This window comes from Aythya ferina (genome assembly GCF_964211825.1).
Source record: "Aythya ferina genome assembly, chromosome: 2".
Classification (NCBI taxonomy): domain Eukaryota; kingdom Metazoa; phylum Chordata; class Aves; order Anseriformes; family Anatidae; genus Aythya; species Aythya ferina.
The window spans coordinates 47963734-47986349 of NC_140297.1; the positions used below are offsets into that span (position 1 = coordinate 47963734).

The following is a 22616-nucleotide window of genomic DNA, read 5'->3' on the forward strand; positions in this document are numbered from 1 at the left end:
GACTACTGCCACAGGAATTGTCTCCGTGTTTAAATATAACAGGGTCAAGGTTTTTAACGTGTACTTCTGGACATTGAGAGATACCATATAAATGAATTATAATATGAATTAAATCCATATTAATTCATTATGAATTAATTCATTAAAATGAATTAATTTGAATATAATGCAAGGTAAGCATATGTACATATCAACAGAAACCCCAAACAAGCTTCCTGTGGCTTCACTGACTGCTTAAGTCTGACAACTGCTGGCAGGTAAGATCACTAAGATCAGTCATAATTCTGAACAGTGGGGTAAGCGTAGAACTACCTTAGAACCAGGTTTATTTATTGTAAACAAATTTACCAGTTCAGCTGATCAACAACATTGTGCAGCCTGAAAAGATGGCAAAAGGTTCAGTAACAGTGATGGTAGTAGTTTTCCTGTGGAGACACATAGCAAATTTCTGCCATCAAAATATAACTGCAAATTCACTACAGAGAAAACTAAAAGATGAAAGGAAGTGAGAAGCAAATAAATATGGTATCAATCCTGATAATGTATCAAAATCTTCATAACCCAGAAACACTTCACAGTGACCACCATAAGGAATAATTTCTGATGTCAGAATCACAAACTAGAATTTCTGAGGATGCTTTTTAATAACTGCTGGGAAATAACTGCTTTTTAATGTATTTCCCCCTTAAATCAATCCCATTATCAAAGGCAGTCTAGAAAGAATGAGAAATCATTCTTGACAGCCATGTAAAAATTTCATTTGAACAGGTCAGAATAAAGTAGCATCCTAACCTATACAGACTTCAGCCTTGGAATAATATTTGAAAAGCTGTAAACTAAAGAGACTTGGCTTTCATTCAGACTTCTGTTGAATGGATTCATGTTATGATTTGCAGAATCTCTAGCTTCATGGCTTTATCAGTTCAAAAAACTGCACTGAATCTGAAGGAAAGCAACTGTTTCTACTGCTGTCCACCACAATCTGCTCAGCAGGGAGGACCTAAGGTTCTTGCACTTCACTCTGAGAAGTTCAAAGACCCTCACCTTCCTCAAGCTCAATCTGTCCCTCATTCTTCTGACCTTTCCAGTGTTTACAATACACATCATTAATCTACATCCTTTCTACTGTTAAACTGGCATGTTCCTGCTGCTGCTGCTGAATATGGTGTTGTTACATTATTACTAACCCAAGTGAGCATCACTTTAGCTGTAGCAGATTTTTCAGTTTAGCTCTGAATGTTCCAGCTCAGGCCAGTAACAGCTCAATAATCCTAAACCCACTTGAACCTGCAGCAGTGTAAGGCACAGAAACCAGAGCTCATGATTTGACTGAGCCATGGCAAGGGATAGACTGAAGAGGAAGAGGTTTATCCTAAATCTGACTCTTACATCTCCTCTTTCCTTGATCTGTCCAGTCTCTTCCCAAACATTTTAAAATTCAAGATGTCTTATAATTCACATAGTGGAGTAAATATACATAAAATGAAAACGTGTGAGGAATTTGCCTTGCAGCCAACACACAATGCCTGCTTTACAGTACACCTTAGAAACTGCATTTTCAGCTCATTACAGTAATGTCTGACTGGAAACATAAAAACAAAAAATCACAGTGTGGCAAAAGGTACACATATATAGGCTGGCTTCTCAGAAAGCTGAATTTATCATTCCTCTCCCAAGTTTCCAGGGGACCGTGCTCAAATTCAGGGTGGACCAAGCAAAGCCAACAAACATATTTGTCAGCTCCCCTTCCACTTGGGGAGGAAGGGAGGCAATGACTGGATCTGAAACACAGTTCAGACAAAGGCATCACCAGCACACCCACAGCTGTTCTGGTGGGGCTCCTGTTCAGTAAAGGGAGTGTAGAACTACACTTGGCCATCCTGGCACAAGACAATCCTGAATCCAGGCAGCCCTAAAGCTGACCAATTATTCCCTGACTTATTTATATCAATCTATTCATTCTACTAATGGAATCATCAATAGAAGGCTCAGGCAAATGGTTCTAACTCAATTGTCAAAAAAATCCAACACCATTGGTCTTTCAAAATGCTTCCTGTGGGTAGTATCTCAGCCTAAACAATATTTGTTTCTTCAAGAATTGTGAAGTTCTGAAAAACAAGACTATAATAATCTGTATAATCTTTGATGTGTAATTCTTCACATTCTGAAGCAATGCTGAAAGGATATGTTTTTAATGCTTTATTTTTTAGTCTTTATTGCTTTAGTATTCCTGAAATCTTCAGCACAGTATTTTTCCTTTTAAATATTCATGTTCTTTCCCATTTGTCTAATATTGATTTACCTCCTGCCAGCTGTGCAGAGCTCCACTTTAACACACTTTAGTTGGATCCCTTGTTTTCAACAAAATTCACAAGTTCTACCAAGATTGCTCAGAAAATGGAAGATACTGGTTAACCAAGTAGCACGGAGGACCATTATTTGTGTAGATGTCCTGTAAACAGCAGCGTTGTGATATTTTTTCCCAATAGCTGGCATCACAGTTACCAGTATTAATGATCCTTATTATTTTTAATTTAGGTTAAGACAAAAGAAATACAAAGAGAAAGAGATCACTTGTCACCTTTTCTACTCAGGAGTAGAAACATGTTAAAGTGACTCCATTCAGTTACAGTAGTTTAAGCTCCTCCTTTAGTTTTCTGTCACTAGGAAAACATGCCACAAACCTCAGCATCTATTTCACTTTAATGTTTTAGATTCTATCATCATTATGGTTCTGAAATGGCAAATTTGTTGATATAACCTGAATGTTTAACAGAGAAGTCAGTTCATGTCAGGAAGTTGAGAGACTGTATATTTCTCATCTTTTTTTTTTTTTTTTTTTTTTTCCAGGGTGTAAAAAAAATAAATAAAAGAGAGATTGTAAATATTTAGTTAGAACGATGCTCCAGAAATTGCTCTTCAATGGAATACATGCACATAAAGTTACTGGAAGCAGTACTAAAAGCACACTGGCTTTTAGTATGATACCATAAATGATTTTTGATTTGATAAGGGCAAAAGGAAAATTATAAGATAGCAGAGGGACTCTGGCCCCTCTCTCATCTTTAATAACAAGAAGAACATCCATATGTTCTGCTGGCAAGCCAGGGGAAAGCTACTGGCAGTCAGGGAGCACTTATCTCACATCAGACAATATGACCAGTGCCAGCATCTTCAAAACCCTTTTTTTTTTAAAAAAAATAAATCTTGGTTCTGCTCAACATTTAAACACATTGCACAGAACCTGAATTCACTTTAGTATCTTTGGAAAAAAAATTAAAAAAATAAAGTGGAACCAGGGAAAAAGTCTTCCACAGAGCAAGACAAGACCACAAGATTATGCAAGAGGAAAAGAAGGAAAAGTCTGATTTTCCACACAGCTAAACTGCATCCTGAAATGGGAGATAGGTTCAGCTGTGATACAGAATAAGAATACAAACTAAACTCACCAGGAAAGAAGCACGAGGTAACTGGAAGTTTTCAGTTTAATTAATGAGTACTTAAAAATGCCTGACTGACAAAAACAAAACATTAAAGTCCATTGAATATAAACGGTGTAGTATTCACTGTAACAAAGACATGAATCTGAGTAGGGAAATGTGTAAATCATATAACTCTGAACTGATGCCTTAATTGAGCAAATGAACTACTCAATGCCATGTAATATACACTGTCTGTTTAAAGAGGTACCTGATCAGAGCAGACAGGGCTTTTTCAAATTTTTTTTTTTTTTTGAAAACTACAAAAAAAAAAAAGAAAAAGAAAAAGAAACAATCTTAATCCTCATCACCTACATACATCTCTACATACATCTGACAAAGATGTATCTGAATCCCCTAATGAGACCTACCTGTATCAAAACCTCAAAAATTCTGGTCCTAGAGTGCCTATGTAATTTTTAAAATAGGAAAATGCCTCCTCAATCACTTAGACATTTAGGAAATGTTTAGAGTTTTCACTATCTCCTGTTTTCTGTTTCTTCCCTTAATAACATTCAAATCAAAAATTTATTTTACTGTCTGTCCAGTCTCAAGATGCTGCTGCCCATCTTTCTGCCTTGCAAACTATGTGAGGACATGGCAATCACATCCAATTCTGTCCTTCTTCCAGTTGCTCAAAATAAGCAACCAAACAGTTGCCTACAAGCAAGTTAACAAGACAAAAGCTGTGCTCAGACTTCAAAAGACAATACTTATTCTGCTTATTCTACTCACTGTCTGGATACACTCACCCTGTAGCAATAGTGCTGGTGCATGGTGTTAGTGTAGGTTAGATACCACATATTCAGTTCTCACCAGCTTTTCTGGCCCTAGCTTCTCTAATTAGACAGGTCCTGAGACCATACCTACAAACGTATGACTTTTTTTATAGATGGTTTTCACAGCATATAAAAAAACAGCCAACGCTGGCTTGTATGTTTCCAGACAGAAATGGGTTCAGTGCCTGATGCAAGATGGATCACCTAGAAGCGATCTCAGACTGTCCTGAAATCATAGTCAGGCATTTAAAGTTACTTCTCTGAGAATCAAACACAACAACAAAGAAAGGGGAAAGGCAAAAAGCACGCAATGACCATTGTGATCCTGCCTAAGCATCTTGTTCCAGAAAAAAATGCATCTGTTCACTTTTTTGTTCTATCAGCACAGAGCTGTTAGAGGAGAAAATAAATAAGTAGAACACACATTTTAGGGCTTCAAAACTGAAGCCACAGAAACAGAGCTGGGCTCTGTTAATAAGGACAGCAGGTCTGGGCACCACGAGAGTTATTCATACACAGGGCTGTATCACATTTAAAAGCTGAGCTGAAAGTTTCCCTTGCATGCCATTTTAAAACCATTTCATAATTAAGCCCTAAGAGATGACAGACATTTACTGACAGTTAATGCACTGCTGCTAATAGGCACAGGAACAGAGGTGCAAGGGCAAGTGCTGTTAATCTCCTAACAAGTGCAGTCGTGTCTCAGATACACACTGCGTGAAAGTATCTGGCAATATTGCTAATATTATTTAAAAGGCAGAAGTCTAGAGATTTCACAGAAACTGACACGCTGATTAAGCAACCAAAATAATGTTGACCTGGAAAAAATCTGAGACAATTTGCTCGTTTTAAACCCTCTTTTTCCATGTAGGGAATGATGCATAAAAAATGACCACTGTCCCTTCCCCTGCCCCATTTTGTCCTTTAGCAGTATCAAATCTGATCTTTTTTGCTTGGCTAGAAACCTTCCCGGGATCCAAAACAAGTGGGGATGTCTGTCAGCTTTCCCTCAAGGGAAGGGAAGTGCTGAATATTCAGTCGTAGCTTTCTTTTCAAACGCTCTACTTGTTTGTTTTAGGGAAGCCTTAAGAAGAGCAAATAGAAGAGGTCTGAAACCCTCCAAACAAAGTTGAATTCATCCTCTGAATGCCATCCCCAAGTCATTTCAGAACCACGGAAATAGCATGGGTGGAAACGTAGACTTGGAAGACACCAATCCTTCTGAAACGGCTTTGGTGCTGGAGGCTGTGCCAAAAATATTCCTCCACGTGAAGGTTTCCCGTTTTTTAAGGACCTGACCAATTTTCCCCATGAAAAAAAATAAAAAAAAAAAAAGGAAAAAAAAAAGTGACAAAAAGTTCCTTTGTACAAAAGTAACTCTGGCACCAAGGCTTCCAGGAAAAGAGAGCTCGTCTCTTATGGAAAGATGCAATTGGAAGTGATCAAGGTTATCGAGGGTCTCACAGACAAAAATCTTCCATGGGACAAATCTTAACCCCTGCTTTTGGGACGGCACATGAAGACTGTATGGTGTGGTTCTGAATCAGTAATAATCATAATTATTCTCAATTTACAGCCAGGTCTTACCGAGAATTTGTCAACAGCCACATTTTCTAAGACATTTAACAAATCATGACTGCGACTGACATGCATATTCAGAGCAAATTTTGCTGAAGATCCCGACTGAAATTCATAATCGCGTTGGCTCTACATGCTAGTTAGCGGCTGTGGCAACCCGACCGAGTATTTTAGATATTGATTAAGACCCCGGGACCCAGCGGGGACTCTGCCTATGCAAAAAAAAAGTACGGGATTTGGGGCTCGGGGGCAGTCTCCTTCCAGAGCACATTATCTCCGTGCGCCCTGAGCCCTCCCCGTTATCTTCAGCCGCGGAAGGACGGGCCGGCAGCCAGCGGGGCGCCGCCGATAAACCCCGGGCTGAGCCCCCCGAGCCCGGCACCGCCTCAGCGCCCGCGGGGAGGTCCCTCACGACCCCGTGTCCCCGCACACCGCGGTCCCCTCTCACCTCAGGCGCTGCCTCCTCGCCGCCGGGCGCTCTCCGCTCCATGGCGAGCCCCGCCGGCCGGGGATGGGCTCGGCGCCCCTCCGAGCGCCGCCTGCCGCCGGGGGCACGCCTCTCCCGGGGCAAGCTCCCGTGCCAGCCGCCGCACGGAGCCGGGGCTGCCTTGCGGAGGGGCTGCCCCGAGCCCTTCACCGCCGGGCTGGGCGCGGGGAGGCGGGGAGGCAGGCAGGGACCTTCCGAAATGGTGAAGGCGCCCTCCCGGCTGACGGGTTCGCCCCGGTCACGCCGTCCATCTCGGGTAAGTTCAGCCCGTTCAGAAAGCCTCTCGCAGGGTCGGTGCAGCAGATGCAGCTCGGCTCCGGCAGGCGAGAGCTGTCAGCGAGCCCGCACCGCGAGCGAAGTGCTTTCCACGCCTCGGGAGAGCTGTCTTCTTCCCAAGTTTCTGCTGAACTCTGGCGCACCTGCTGTGCGCCTACGTGCGGGGAGCCGGGCAAGGAAACGCATCTCGAAGCAGTGCCTCAGGACCCCAGCAAAGCACGCCCCAGGGTGGGTGTGCACAGACCCTCTTCCAGGTGCCTCTGGGGCTTCCAGGACTCCTCGGACCAGCAGAGCCGGGAGCAGCGTTCACATATGGACAGGGACAGTCGTTTCCCTGCCCGAAGCCTCTGGTCTGCATGCAGGGATGCAGGAAGATGTAGAGCCTTTTGATGCCAGTGTGTGTTCAGGGTCTGCCCACGTGTACCACGCTGCCGTGCAAACAGGAAACACAATGCCTGCAATTTTCGTGTTTTTAATAACGAGAACATGTCCAGGACTTCCCTCCGTCAAGTTGTTCTAGGCCATGGCATCTTGTTTGCAAGAGGGATTGAAATACTTTTCCTGAGGTACCCCCTATCTCCCAGTTTCTTCAAAATGACTCTGTGCTTAGTATCTGGCTCCTGATTTTTGTCAGTCTTTACACCTTTTAATTTATTTACTGTGTATGGTATCATTCTTTCCAATTTCTTTTAGTCCTTCTTCTGCCCCATCTCCTTGGGGAACCTTCTGGCTATTATTGGCTTCTGTTATGCTTTTTGCCTCTTAAGACCGAAGCAAAGATTGTGTTTGTATTATTAGTGTCTTTTCTCAGTTAGTGAATCTGATGCAAGAATATAGGAACCATCAAACTTGATTAAAAACTGCCAGTCTCTGGCAGCCCCTTGCCTCTGCAAGGAGCCAGCTCTGCACGTCTCAGAGAAAAAAGCAAACCCTTATCTGCTGTAAGCAGCCACGAGGATGCCCACTTACACTTACAGCGTGGTGAAAGAAGCCAGTGGATTGCATATCTCATGCTGCTTGATGTTCTCTGTCCCCATTTAGTTGTGTTTATACAATCTGTAGGCATTAGGGAGGTTCTCTTTGTACATACATTTCATCCTTCTACAAGTTATTGCTTACATTTAATACAAAAGTCCATCAAGTCTCAAGGGAGTACTTCGTTGTTCTTAAGTATCTGATTTTCAAGGTAATACTGAAGAAGAGATCATCAATTTAAATATATTGCCTCCTAAGTTCATTTCATATTCTTTTCTTGCTTTATGGAAATAATGGACAAACAAGACCACCCATTCACCCTTCCCTGTGTCCTTCTCAGCTCCTTCTTGGCACTCCTTCTTGCATTCTCTCCATGAATCATTGCCTCAGCTCTCCCATTGAAGTCTGTGGCAGTGAGACAGGCATCTCAGGATCTGACCTTGTTTTTACCCATACTAAAGAATTATCCAAAACCACTCACATTTCTCTCACAGCAAGATCTTTTTTATTTTGTTTGTTGCCTGACAGCACATGCAGCCCAGGACATACTTCTGCTGGCATGAGATTTCTACCCATTTACTTTTCGACATTCTCCTGTTTATTTATCTACTTACCTTCACCATATACAGCTTGCATTTTGTCAAAATGTTCTGAGTTAAAAAATGCTGAAGCATACCTTTATTATTTCTTCCTCTAATTCCTAACCAGTAATTTGAGAAGTCTATGGACATTAGGAGCCTGATTCTGTTCATGTGCAGGTGAACTTCATAAGTTAGCTTTTGGCTTGCAGTGGGCCAAGCCATTCTGCATGCAGTTAGTTGGATGTCCCAGAAGTGAAAAGCGAGCATGACTGCACAAGACTCTACAAGTGTAATTTAATGTCTGAATATGTCCAAAGTATCTAACAATGTCTTTATTCTCCAAATTCCACTGAGTTCCTAGACATCTGAATAAAATTCTCTACTGGACTCAATAACTGTGATGGCGAAGAGGGCAGTATGCCATTTATAGGGTCCATGCCACTGACCTTCAAAAATACAAACCTGCTTTTACAAACAGGTGGAGAAAAGGTTGCATGGAGCACTTCACTGGTTTGGATAGGACCATAGTTGTACATTTATGGCAGAACTGATGTTGAAAGCCAAGTCTCCACCTCCAGTCTTCACATGGTGATGCTGCCTTTGTGTTGCTACGTGCTTGTGTTCCTTATGGGCAATCTCATGTGTGTCTTTCCATGCCTCCTCACACCACACCCACAACTGCAGCAGGGAGGCTGTAGACTCCTATTCAATCCTTCTGAAGACCATAGCAGAAATACTGGGCAACAAATCAAAATGTAGAATGGCAGCTTAGCTTCATACTATGCCTGTAGAAGAGTGGGAGAGCTACTGTTCCTTCTTACTCTTGTTCCAGAGCTTGCTTGAAGTAAATGTATCAGGTTTTGTTTACAATCAAGCCTTCCTATTGCAACTAAAAAGACATTTCTATGGTTTTCTCTGAAGAGCTATTTTTACATGAATATATAGGTACAGCCTCATCATTCTTACAGTTTAAAATTTCCAGTTTCTAGTTGGTCTAGTTGCTTCTTCTCCAAATAAAATTATCACCCGAAGTCCCAATTATGTCAAAGAAAGTATGATTAAATGCTTTGCAGATATGTTTGCCCATTTCTTCCCAATCCATTCTACTGGTGTTACCATTGCTTCTGTTCCACAAAAGCTATTGTCACAGCGACAGGGCAAACACCAACGCCAGGGCATACATCAGTTTAACTTGTTTAATTAGTTTAAAACTTCTTAAATAATCATTTAGAAAATAAACTTATAAACTTAAAATCATTCACACCTTACATGCTTGCAGTGCTCACTGAGACCTACTTTCATAAAGCAGAAAAAGAAGTTTGTAGCGCAATCCTTAAAGGTTTATTATCTGAAAACTGAGAAAAGATAGACTGTTATCCAAGAGCTAGGAAGAGGGAAAGGCTGCCATACTCTAGATTTACTGTAGGGTCATCCTTAACACTACTGGCTTGTTGATTTCTCTAGATTGTTTTATCACCTTGGTTGTTATTACTGCCATGATGAATTGATTTAGTATTTGTATTATCTAATCTAGAATGGATTTTGTGGGTCAATAAGATGTTTCAGATGGGTGTTGAAAAACACTCTGTAAATGCTTTCACCTTCCTGGGACTCTTTTGGGTTAAGTAACATTAGGGATTAAGGTTTATATAGGTATTAGTACTCCTGTTTTGCAGAGGGAGAAACTGAGACATCATGGTTAAATTACTTCACTGGTGACCAAAGAAATGGGACACAGCTTTAGGCAGTAAGAACCTGTACTAAAGCTACAGAGTGATTTTGCAGTTTCATCCTGGTGGCCCAGTCAGCCAGGTTGTGTTATCTGGAAACCGAGTTGTCTCCGTCTGTCTCAAAGAGTAAATTGGAAGTCTTTGCAGGGAACATGCCTAGAAACACCAGCATCAAGCAGAAGCTGAAGCTGATGTGTTGTTCTCACGTAAAAAGATGAATCCCAAAAGAGAGGGAAAGGTGATGGGTGACCGTGAATTTTGACTGCCTGGGGTGTGTTGTAGACTGTGTCGACAGGTATAGAAACTCACTCCTCAGAATAAGTGACAGAGATAAAAGGAAGCCCCAGGAAGCCTGACTCCCACTCCTCAACTCTAATAGCAGAAAGAAATCCCAGAGATGGCAAGTGAAAGTGTCTGCAAAGACTGTCAAGAACCATTATTGCAATAATTTTGATAGATTGTCACCAAGTATTGCTGAGTGTGCTTTTGAAGGGACAGAGAGACAGACAGCAAAATTTTGCTACCTGTCATGGAGATAATTATTTCTGTAGCTGTAAAGAAGGAAAAGAATAGGAAAAAAATGAGAAAGGAAAATGAAGCATCGCTTGCTTCAGGTAAGAGTGATTTTTCAAATAGGAAATAATTAATTCAAACTGTGTTTGCATGACTGCAACCGATTCCTTTCCAGGTACCTGATGTGAATGAAGTTCTTGGAGCTGAGAAATTATACTACAGATAGCAATGCAGTGGGGAGGGACAATGTAACTGTATCAGTGACAGCAGTGAAGAAAATAGAGTAGTTTTTCCCTCAAGCTATTTGTGAGTGAAGTGCTCATGTGCATGTGCAAAATATTAACAATTTGCTATAACAGTGGCCAGACATATATAAATATAATATTTTTTCTGTGTATTTATGTTTTTTTTTTTTTTTTTTTTTTTTTGTTAAAGAAGGAGGATGTAGAGATTTCTGCAACCTATATATAGGAATTATATAACCAGCTGCAGGCAGGGTGTACTTTTTATATTAAAGACAATTTTTCAAAGTATTTCAGGGAAAATTACCCTAGCTGTAAAATCACAAGAGTTAAGTAAACAAAGGAAATTAAGAAAAAGACAAGACATCATAGAGCTACTGTGGTGATGGGCTCATAATCACTCTATATCCTTTCTGTGTGGAAATAATATTGCTGTGAGTTACAGCTCTGGTATTTCCTCTTTTATTAGACATCAGGTTATGTTATTGCAGCTTTGCTGAGAGTCACAACAATGAATTTGGGTCTCTACAATCTTTCGTATCCAGTTCCAAGACCACAGTTGTAACAAACAGAACACAAGCTATTTCCCAATTAAAGCTAAACTTGGATTTAAGGCAGTATATGCAAATCTACACTGAAATGGAAATCTCATTAAACTCATTATGTATGGAAGTGTTTATTTTTTCCTCATTGTGTTTATCTCCAGAGGGCAGGTGGGGTGGAGGGGAGTGTAGCTCTTCCAAGCAAGTAACTGCTAGCTCCTTGGCTCTTTGATTTGAAAATGAGACCTAGGCATACATATTAACAGTATTTATCAAACCAGAAGCCTCTGGAGAATGAAATGTACAGTTATATTTCAGCTACTTTTTTCCAGCGGGGGTGAAAATTTATGCTGTGACTGTCCCCATGTACAGATCTGACCAAACTGCCAATCTCAGGTGGATAACAGCACTCCTCCCATCCAGGCAGCAATGCTGTTCTGACTGTAGGCTGTGCCACACATTCAGAAATTTCTTTTCTACAAAAGGTTCAAATGTAAAAATCAGCATATGTCAGCCTCCATGTTGGCACAACAAATCCCATCAGCCAGGCTCGGGCTGAAAAGATATTTTGCTAGTGTCAGGATTTGCCCACTCAAAATACCAAGACAGAAAACATTCTGTAAGTGGGAAGAAATACAGTGCCTAAACTGCAAGGAATTTTGAAAACAGGTTTCATCTCTCAAAGCAGACATAGGCACCTGAGACTCTGAGATGAAATGATGCTTACTGAATAAAGACATGCTTAGGCAGCCAAACAAACGAGGAAAAATCCAACAGTGTTGATCCTACCCTGCTTCTGGCAAAATTTCAACCTCAAGGGTTAATGCTTCTTTAACACAATTTGTTGTATGAATTCAACATTCACCTGAAGTATTATATTTGTTGTATTACAGGCTTTGCAGTCTGAAGACTCTTAAGAAATTTGGCTGAAAATCCAGGACAATGAGAGGATAATATCAGGATGATCTCTATGGGGTTTATCTACACTTTTGTACTCAAAAAATAATCCAAATTAACCAGTTTCAGATTTTTTTTAATGGATCATTGAACCAAGGTAGGTTTCTATGTTGACTCTCTTAATCAGAACTCAGGTTTTCTCATTAAATTGTAGTTCATTTTGGGAAATGCAATAGGAGAAGTAAATCTGAATGTCAATACACAGAAATTTAAAACAGTTTAACAAAATCATTTTGAAAGTTGATTCAGATTAATATTTAATAATTCCAGCATTGCAGCCTTGTGGAAGTTTATGAGCATGGGAAACTTAAGGTACTGTAAAGCAGCTTTCAAATTCTCATTGCAGGACAATATTGTACTTTCACAAAAGACTAAACTACCACTGGGAGTGGTCTGTGTAAGGAGTTAATATACAGTAGTGTTTACAATCCCACTCTAACTTCACAGTAACTTCCTGCATAGATCTGCATACAAATAGATAGGATAGATACAGTGTACACATTATTCAGCTTGCTTTGCACAAATTGCAGCACTTCAGGTACAAAATAGATCAGAGGACAAGTAGTAAATGATGGCTATGCCAACATTAGGGGGAAAATGGTGTGGAGGACTCAATATCTGCACTCTATGTGTTTCAGGAGTTTTTAGTTCAGACTAGCTGCAGCATGCACACAGGGACACAGTGCCCATTAGTAGCTGAAGTGTGTCTTTCAGTTCAGTTCCTGCAGAAGAGCTCCAGGTCAGGCAGTGTGAACCCCAGAAGAGTAAATGGGGAGTAAAAAGAACTGTTTTCAAAAGCATGGTCGTAAGCTGAACAGTGATGCTAATGCAGACATGCCCAAGCAATGCATGTTGTACACAGAAGGGCTAGTCCGATGCCAGCCTGGGCTCACCGGGAGCCTGGGCTGACCAATGTCCTAGAGACCTGCTAAAGGATGGCTCGGGGAGCCCCTGCATTAACATTTTCCATTTTGTGGAACAAAGATGCAGAAGAGCACTCTTTATTTTGATGCCTGTGGCACCATTCAAATTGTCACAGCACTTCATGTGGAAATAAAAGCGACTTTGTTAAGAGCACGCATAGCACTCTGTTACAAAAAGCACGTCATAAAGGCTGCATTGAGAACTGGTCCTGAAGCTCTTCCTCCCCAAGTCTGTTTGCCATGAGAAACAGTAATCAAATAGCACTGGAAACACTGGACTCCCGTAAGTAATAAACATGCTGCCTGCAGAATTCACTAGGCAAGTGGTCAGTGGGCTTAATGAATTTGACTGTGTCTTTTTAAAGATTTCATATTATTAATGACATTTGCAGCTTTCTGTGTTAGCTTACTGCAGAGCCTTTGAAACAGATTTAAAGGTTCAAGAAGGGATCTATTACCACTGTACTACCATTGACTTTAGCGTTTCTTTTGTTAGCTATGTACATTGCTGTGAGGATCACCTTTCAGCCTTTAATCTCTCACCACTGAACAAAAAAGAAACAGGTAAATAATTTCCTTATGTTGCAATTAATATTTAATGTAGTGCTGGCATATGTGGCTTTTATTCCTAAGAAAACAGACCTACACTTCAAGCAGCCTGCAACATAAATTAGAGAAAACTGCGAGGTTCAGCAAATATGTTTGTCCTCTTTACATAGCAATTAAGACAGAAAAGAAAACAGATGGCTACAGGTGGGTCCCAAATAGATGTGGTTATGTTCTGTACATAAATCTCAAATATCCAAGATACTATGCAGCTACTTTTTTGGATTCTGGTGTGCATAAGAGATAGGTGAAGGGCTTTCTGAAAAGCAAAATGCACATTGTGTTATCTGCGATTCTGTCAGCTATGGGTTTAAAAAAAAGAGAGTTAGAATTTGTAGAAGGATGGGGAGAAGAATGCTATTACCCCATTAATTCTGGTGTAGTTCACATAAGCAATGTGTCTTAAAAAAAAAAAAAAAAAAAAACAAACACCAGAATTCCACTAAGACTTATAGAAGAAAGTTTAATGTATGTTGCATTGTTTGTGAAGTTGAATGATGTTTAAATATCTATTTGCAAATGACAGTGGGTCATAGCATGAAGCAGAAAAAAGCCACTGCAGTGAAGAACATGAGTAATTTCAGTGGTGGTATCTGCAGAATTATTTAAGTGGATTTGTGTGATAGCTGAGGCTATTTTCATAGTGTTTAGGCTTGATGAGGGTAAGACTGATGTCTTCTCTGCTCTGCTTATCACATTTACTGCTTAATAGCGATGGAGCTGCTCAAAACAAACAAACAAAAAATTGTCAGGAAAGTCGAGTGATTGCATTACCAGGTAATGAATACCCAGAGTCACCAGCAGTGTTTCTGGCAAATAGCAAACAAACACCAAACTTCTGAATTCCCAGAGGTGGAGGTGATTGCTCAGAAACACTGGCAGGGATTCTGCCAGTGGGAAGTGTTACAAAAAAAGCCAATTGCCTTTGGCTCCTCCTCCTTCTTTGGAACCTTTTCCATTTCCATAGAGCAGGAATTGCTGTGCAAGAGAAGGGAGGACAAGGAAGGAGACAGAGTGAAGTGTTTTGTCAAGGAGCAGCAGCCATCTCGGCTGTCTTTTGCTCATTTTCAGTTTCAGACTGAAGGTAGCTTTTGAAAAAAAAAGTAGTTATTAGGCTATTTGGGAGCTGGCACACTGCCTCTCCTCAACCAGCAATTAACTTGAGTTAGAAGATGAGGCTGCTATTTTGTGAAATGCTTATTGTCACTTAATGGTCATGACAGAGATGAGACTGCTGGAAAGTGCAAAATTGACTCACTTATGCAAGTCACAATGCAACCAACACCATCCACAGCAGCAGAATCAAACCATACTTTGTGCTGGGAAATTCTTGTGTTGAACCGTTGAAAGCAAAAGATGTCACTCACTTTTCATTGCCCTCTTTCAGCCAGCTGGTTTTGAGATGTGGTTTTATAAATTCAAATAGAACCCAACAGCTATTTTTATTTATTTATTTATTGTTTGTTTTTTAGCCCTTTTCAGAATGACACGCCCCAGAAGCCCATAAGCCTTTTGGTTTGATGGTGCATATTGAGCAGACATCTTTGCTTAACCATTCACAAATATCTCCCCAGGATTTTTTTGTTTTTTAATTTTTTATTTTTAATGGGAAAGTAACACCTCATTTAGAGACCAACAGGACACCTGAAAAATTCATATGAATTTCAGGTGAAACACCTCTAGGTACAGTGTGGAAACAGATGGTTTACTTGACTGAAGAAGGTAATTTCTCATTCTAGCTATCTATCTTCTGTATCCCTCATTCTAGTTATCTATCTTCAGTAAAACCAAGGTGACAGATAAAATGTCACTAACAACCTTCATACTTTTCCTTTTAATTAATGATTCTTTGGGTGAATCAGCAAACACGTAAGACTCATCTTTTTTTATGAGTAATTTGCTACTAAAACCTATTTCATTATTGTAGTTCAATGGTGCGGTTGCTTCCTTACAGTACACATTTGCAAAACACTCTTTCAAAGCCCAAGAAGAAATTAAAGTTGATTAAATACGTAGTACATTGCCAAAAGCTACATGGAAACTGGCACAAGTATCTTCACAATCTAGAAATGTTTATTTATTTATTTTCTTCTAATGAGGGGGGTTCTCTAGAAGTTACTACGAAGATCTGAGGGTTAGACCTTGTTGCTGAGAAGGGCTGGAAGCAGCTATAGCAGCTGGCTTTCAGTTGGCCAGCTGGTACAAATCTCAACACATAGCCTTTCAGGGCTGCAATTTTTCTTCCTGTCTTCCACAAGTTTATTCCAAGAAGAGACATGATAAATTATAATTAGTGTTTAATATTTACATTTCTTTCATTCAAGATATTACCAAAGATGTTATTCTTCCTTTAATTTTCTTTTTCTTTCTTTCTTTCTTTCTTTCTTTCTTTCTTTCTTTCTTTCTTTCTTTCTTTCTTTCTTTCTTTCTTTCTTTCTTTCTTTCTTTTTTTAAGAAAAATACCATGCTTTCCTATAATCTTATTAAAATCAACAGGTTTGTCTGAGCTTACACCAAAGAATTATGCATGTGCTCAGCATTTTTCTCATTTTGCATCTCCTCTGGCTTAGAAAACGTTGATCTTTCTCTGAAGTCTGCATAACTCTAAAACACCAAATGAATGTATTTCACATGACCAATTTGTCTTCCTCACCTCCCATCTCCTCATTGTGAATTTATAGGTCATTCTGCCTGGCAAACTGTTATGGGGAGAGAAGATGTCCCACAGCTGGGTCTGAGGGTCCCAGTTTCCTGACCGGAACTTTGTGCAGACTGGCAGTCTGACAGCTGTTCATCTGCTCCCTGACCCAGAGCTCTACAGGGAAACCAGCTCAGTGACATCAAGGGTGACATGGTGTACCAGAGCCCCACCACATGACTGACTTAACTCTTGTGCCACTGCAGCATCTGTCAACTAGCTTGTCTGTGAAAAAAAAAATAATTACCTGGGATGTCAACTAAAAAACCAAACCAAAACAAAAACAACAATAAACACACACAAAAAAACAGCATAATGAAGTTCAAGATTATTGTACTTTCTGCACATGTAAGAAACATTCACCCAAATGGTCTTTTTATCCTACTACTTAATTCAATATACAATAATATAGCAATTTCCCAGGATCACGAACACATTCATGTGCAGAAAGCAAACAAACTCAGTAAGTTGCTGACGAAAACAAACAAACCAAATGTCTTTCCCCAGAACAACATGCTCTCAACCATCATCAAAAAAAGACACCTGTGTAAAAATGGTGACAAAAAGCTCATACTTAAGGCACCCTCTCCTGTACTGCACTACTTGTGATATAAAACCATGTAGTTTATTACAGCATACAAAAAGATTTTATCTGAAAATACTCTGTAGTAGCTCTTTCTAGCATAGGAATTATGGGCCATTAGCTATAGAATAAGAAATTTAGAGTCAAAATCCAGCATAGCCTAAACTGTATTCAACCCATTCATTTATAAGACAGCAGCAAGGCACCAATACCTTTACTCAAATAGTTGGATGTGAAAGTAATCAGTGGTCTAAGTCCAGATGTTAAAGGCAGGTGTGAAAATAATAAAAATTACTCAATCAGATGCCACTAAGAGGTCGTGTGGCTTGACTCCCCAGCATAATGTATCAGGAAGGTGGGGAGAGGTTCAAGGCAACAGCAGCTGGAAAAGTGCAAGAGAAGATGAGTTTCATCCTGAGGAAAAAATAGTGTCAGGACATTCATAAGAGCAGAATGGGAGAAGAGTGTGTGACAGGCACACTTTCAGTGGAGTAGAGGACAGCAGATTATTTCAGATCTGAAAATTTCAAATTTAACCATAAAATATCATTGGCAGTCTCCTGCAGAAGTCTGAATACCAAGGCATTAGTTGAACATGAAACTACAGTTACAGGAAGAAAAATATATGGCCTGAAGGAGTGGATCAAAAGAAAGAACAAAATGTCTGAAGAGCTGGATACTATAGAAAATCCTGGATTGACAGTGAAAAACCAGGAAAATATTTTATTTCTAAAACTGATGGCACCATCATGCTTAAAATCGCATTATGCATCATGCTTTACTGACCTGTGGATGCAGAGAACACGAGGACACCCAGGTAAAGCCTGAAGAGCCACCATAGGCTTATAAATAGTGGTGAATAGCAAAATAAATAAATAACCTATAATTAAATTGTAATTCAACTACAACCAAATAGGCACAAAGGAAAATGAGCTTTGGCTCCAATTTCTCAGAGAAAAGTTGATAGTCCTACTTCAACAAAATAGGTGGGAGAAAAATGTATCCTTTTGCAAGTGCATTTTCCTAATTTTAACTACCACATTTAACTACCAGCTCTTAAATCATGTCTGAAAAGGCCAGGAAAACACATTAGCACCTCTGCACAAGCATTGTGTTTTGTTTGAATATGGTTGGCTTGGGGAGAGAGGAAAGAAAGATTTCTAGTCTCCCTAGAGATAAGGCCTGGGGGCTGTTGGCACAAGCACTAACCAGGGTAGTGATTAAAGATAACTGAAAGAAAATGCCTTTAAAGTAGAATTCACAAAACAAAGCAAAACAAACAAACAAACAAACAAACAAACAGAAAACCCATTGAGCAGCAAATAGGAGACAGGACCTCAGTGAAGAGTGATTAATAATTAGGTCACTTCTCAGTTGCAAAACTCTTTTGGGAACTACAAATGTATTCTAAAACAGGAGTCAGAAACCTGCCAAAGCTGATTTGCCTGGCTGTTTCAGAAACCCTCCTGGATTCCCTAGTTTAGTTTTCACCCTCACAATTATCCCTCTGCCAGGGCAACCAATACAGTACATTGACTAACTTCTGGAGCTGCTCACTGCCACTCTCACAGAGTTACCAGCAGAGCTCTGGGAGGCATATGCTGGTGGCTGCTTCTGAGCAGCTCCCAGCATTGACCAGAGGAATGAGTGATGGACCAACCAAGAATTTCTGTGCAGAGGGAGACAGTACAATTCTGAGTTATCTACTGCCTTAAAAAAATTTCCCTTTCTGTGGTCATTTGTCTTCTATCTCTGTTTCCAGGTCAGCAGAGCACTTGCACGTACATTGTATGTTGAAGTACACATTGAGGGCCTTTGCACGGTTCTGACTTGGTGTGTGCAGGCTCTGTCATGCAGCTCATTCGGAAAATACCATCCAATTGAATATTAGCCAGCAGTTACACCCTGAATCCAGAAGTGGATTCACAGTTATGATAGAAAAGATGAAGCTGCTGCTTGCTACCAGAGAGCTACTGCAGTAAAGGTAAACAGAGAAATGTCATCCTCCCATGTACAAGACAAAGCACGCCAGCCCCTGGAGCTTTAGTATATATGTCTCCATTTATTTTCTTTCTGACAGCTTAAAATTTGTATTATTTTCAAAAAGGAGAGTATGTGGACAATAAAAATTGTTTGCAAAGGATAACATTTGTGCTCTGGAGGCAGTGTCTGGATGGCTGAGATGGCACCTCAGCGGCAGGTGGGTACAAATTTCCAATCAAATCAGTCATCTGTGCAGAGTGGGAAGTGAAGCTCAGCACATGTTTTTGGCAGGTCTGGGTGCAGTGTGGCTGTTTTTTAAACTAGTGTCAACTCGCTCTGTTGTTTTGTTTCCCAAGCAATGTTTGAGTGGTGTCAGGCTTTGAAGGGGGTCTGCCATCACAATTGGGATTGGAGTTGGATTTGGGAGCCGTGAGGGGCTTGTAGGAAGTACAGATCAAGTGGGAGCTGAAGGCAAGGCTCACCTGCAAGCCAGAGCAGGTGAGGGCTTGGAGAAAAGTCAGACCAGCATTAGCACTGGACTTGCAGCCAGAAGCTCAGCAGTGGGAACAGCCTGCTCCAGCCAGAGCAGAAGCTGGTCAGCTTTGGGTGCCCTGGAGGGTGCACAACTCTCCTCAGGCTGCTCCTCTTCTGGGGCATTGCCATAGTCCTTGGGATAGACTCAAGTCTACAAGGCTGCGAAGAAGCAGAGGACAGACCAAACCACCTGCAATCCCACCTGCATTATATGCTAATGTGCTTTAGTCAAAGTGACATGCAGGGATTAGTTATTTTTTAACCTAGCGAGAACAGCAGTATTCTCTGCCATTCCTTCTATAATGCAATTAAAATTTTGCTTCTGTTTTATGGTAAGGGAAACAGAATAAACAGAAAAAAATGAATAAACCCCAGAAACTCTCCCTAGACAAAAAACATAGATATAGGCTCTTGTGTTTTTGTTATGTATTTTTTCCTGTTACAATGTGGAAACAATTTTAAGGGTTATATGTATTAAAATACAATGTATATAATTTAAAACTATTTTCCAGGCTGAGATGAAGCTTTATTTTATGTTTTGCACTCATACAATATAATCTTATTTATTACTACTACAGTAGACTTATTTGATGCATTAGTGTTTTTTTTTTTTTTTTTTTTTTTTTTTTTTTTCCCAGTTATGCATTATCATTTAGTAATCTCTCTTTGGGAGTAAATACTCACTAAAATGAATTATTATTATTATTATTATTTTCAGCCCAGTCCATTTAACCTAAGCTAAAATAAATATGGGTACACTGGCAACAACTCACTGCCCATGGACCACTTTAGTCATATACTGTCAATCACGTGTCACTGCAACAATTTTTCAGTGTCATTGTTTATTTTAGATTAAGTTGACATGCTTCTGGCAGTGCATTTTTGCTGTGCCTTTGATTTTGCAGAAACAAATCAATTCTGCTTTGAAAACACTTGATTCTGTTTTAGGGCCTTCAGAGTTACAGATTGTGCAACTGTCTGTACAGGTGAAGATTCTCAGCTTAGACTTTAGGTACTTTAGGTACTTTAATCCATCTTTTGGTTATTGGCTGAGATACTGAATACCAATGTAGGAAAATATTCCATCACAAAGAAAAGCAGGCAAAGGAAATGAGTGGTATACATACACTGCTTACACAAAATGCAGGCATTTTTTCTGAATAAGCAAGCTATGATAATGTGAGAAGTATGGGCTAAGTGGGCAGGGAGAAAAACATGAAAAGGAATATTGATAAGAAATTGATTTGCAAAGACCTAGAGATTTTGAAGAAGTCATCCGGTATCAAGGGTTATATTTTGGGGGTCTGAGAGCGTCCTCCCACTAAACAGCAAGTCAGTGAAACCCCAATACTCTCTATCATTATTAGCCAATAAACTCCCTATATTACTTATGTAAATCTTATAGATTTGGCATAGTGCAAGGCTTTGTGGAAGGTTAGAGATCAGTAAAAGCCATACAGGATTTTCAGAAGAGGTCTGCTTTCTGGTTCTGGCTAAGTTATGGTATGAACAACAATGGAGAAACAGCTGGTGTGCATCCATGAAGGTCCTGAAAGCCTTGGAGAGCAATTCTGATAGCGTGAAAGTTGGGAAAATGAAGGCAGGAAGAAGCACAAAAACACGAGGAGAGAGATTAGAGGTATATAGGATCAACCACTTATCGACCAGTAAGGAAAATATGAAGCTAAATGGGGAAACTTTGGGATAATTTTATCCTTTTGAAGCACTTGGGTTTAAAGACCCTTTTCACAGTTTTGGGACAGTGTACTTGAAGTGCATTGCAACATTTTTTTATTCTTGTATATAGGGTTTGAAACAAAGAAAAACACAGAGAGAACTAATACTTTTCCAAGAAGTTGGTGTAAAAACTGAATTACACTGAAAAAAGAAAGCCCACCAGGATTTTACCTTTCATGAGTGAGATTTCTAGTCATAGTCAGCATTGAGACAGAGTTTTGACTGATTTCACTGGAAATAGATTATTCATGAAAAAGCTTTGCTGAGCTTCTGAAGTCAGAAAAAGTCACTTAAAGTTTCTATGAGTTTGATGTCATTTTGTCACAGAAGAAAGATAATCTATTTTTCCTTTGAAAGTTAAAGTCCTTTCAGAGCCACAGAACTTAAATAAAAATAAAAAGAGTCAGTAATGCAAAGAACAGAAATCTCATGTCTTTTGAGCATCGTTTTTTTTTTTCAATGTTACAAACCAAATTTGCAAAACAATCAGAAACAGTAATACAACTTATGTAATACGGAGACATATGTAATATGAAGACAAAAGAGATGGTCAGATAAATGGTCTTATTCAACCTCCTCCTGTAATATTTGGAAATATTTATAGTTTTTTTTGTTTAGGAGACTCTCATTGATCTCCTTCTCAACATCATTTATAAGGGTTAAGATAAAACTTTTAAAGATAAAAACTTTTAAAGATAAAAGTTAGCATTCTAAACAAATGGTTGAAGTAATATCTTCAAGGGTGGCAGGAACACTATAGAGACCTTTGTTAAATAACTTACAACTTTTTTTTTTTTTTTTTATACTTTTACAAATGATCTAAAGTAAAGAGTAAAGAACATATTAATGAAAGTTCCAGATATATTAAATTGAAGGAAACTGTGAATATGAAAAAAAAAATACAAAAACAAAAACAAAAAAGACATGAAAAATAGGAAAGCACTCAACCGGATAAATATAAGGAGAAAGTGAGAAAATGTGATACCATTTATGGAATAAAACTAAAAACCTAAAAACCTATTCTTATTCACAAGGGGAAAGAACAATCTAAGACACGCACAATCAAATAATCAGATAAACCTGCGAATAAATTATATGGAAAAAATGTTAGGGGATTTTATTTGCAATGTGGAATAGAATTACACAGAATTTTCTAGGTTGGAAGAGACCTCAAGGTCATCGAGTCCAACCTCCAACCTAACGCTAACAGCCCTCCACTAAACCATATCCCTAAGCTCTACATCTAAACGTCTTTTGAAGACTTCCAGGGATGGTGACTCCACCACTTCCCTGGGCAGCCTGTTCCAGTGCCTCACAACCCTTTCAGTGAAGAAGTTCTTCCTAACATCTAGCCTAAAACTCCCCTGGCTCAACTTAAACCCATTCCCCCTCGTCCTGTCACCAGGCACGTGG

The 22616-nt window shown here is 39.6% G+C and overlaps 1 protein-coding gene and 1 long non-coding RNA gene across 4 annotated transcripts in view; one reads left to right on the forward strand and one right to left on the reverse strand.

Moving 5' to 3' along the window:
• KCNG2 (potassium voltage-gated channel modifier subfamily G member 2) overlaps positions 1–6401 on the reverse strand; it is a 74067-nt gene extending 67666 nt beyond the window's left edge. For 2 of the 3 annotated variants that reach the window (XM_084508923.1, XM_084508919.1), the window contains exon 1: positions 6285–6401. The gene's annotated coding sequence lies outside the window, so the exon portion shown is untranslated. The remainder of the gene's footprint in view (positions 1–6284) is intronic. The other variant, XM_084508920.1, reaches the window with a different exon arrangement.
• On the forward strand, positions 6325–18979 carry LOC311431453. The gene is made up of 4 exons (XR_014689438.1): positions 6325–6579; positions 12076–12236; positions 13559–13626; positions 16350–18979. It is a non-coding gene; the product is annotated as an uncharacterized lncRNA (long non-coding RNA).
• The last annotated feature ends 3637 nt before the right edge of the window (positions 18980–22616 follow it).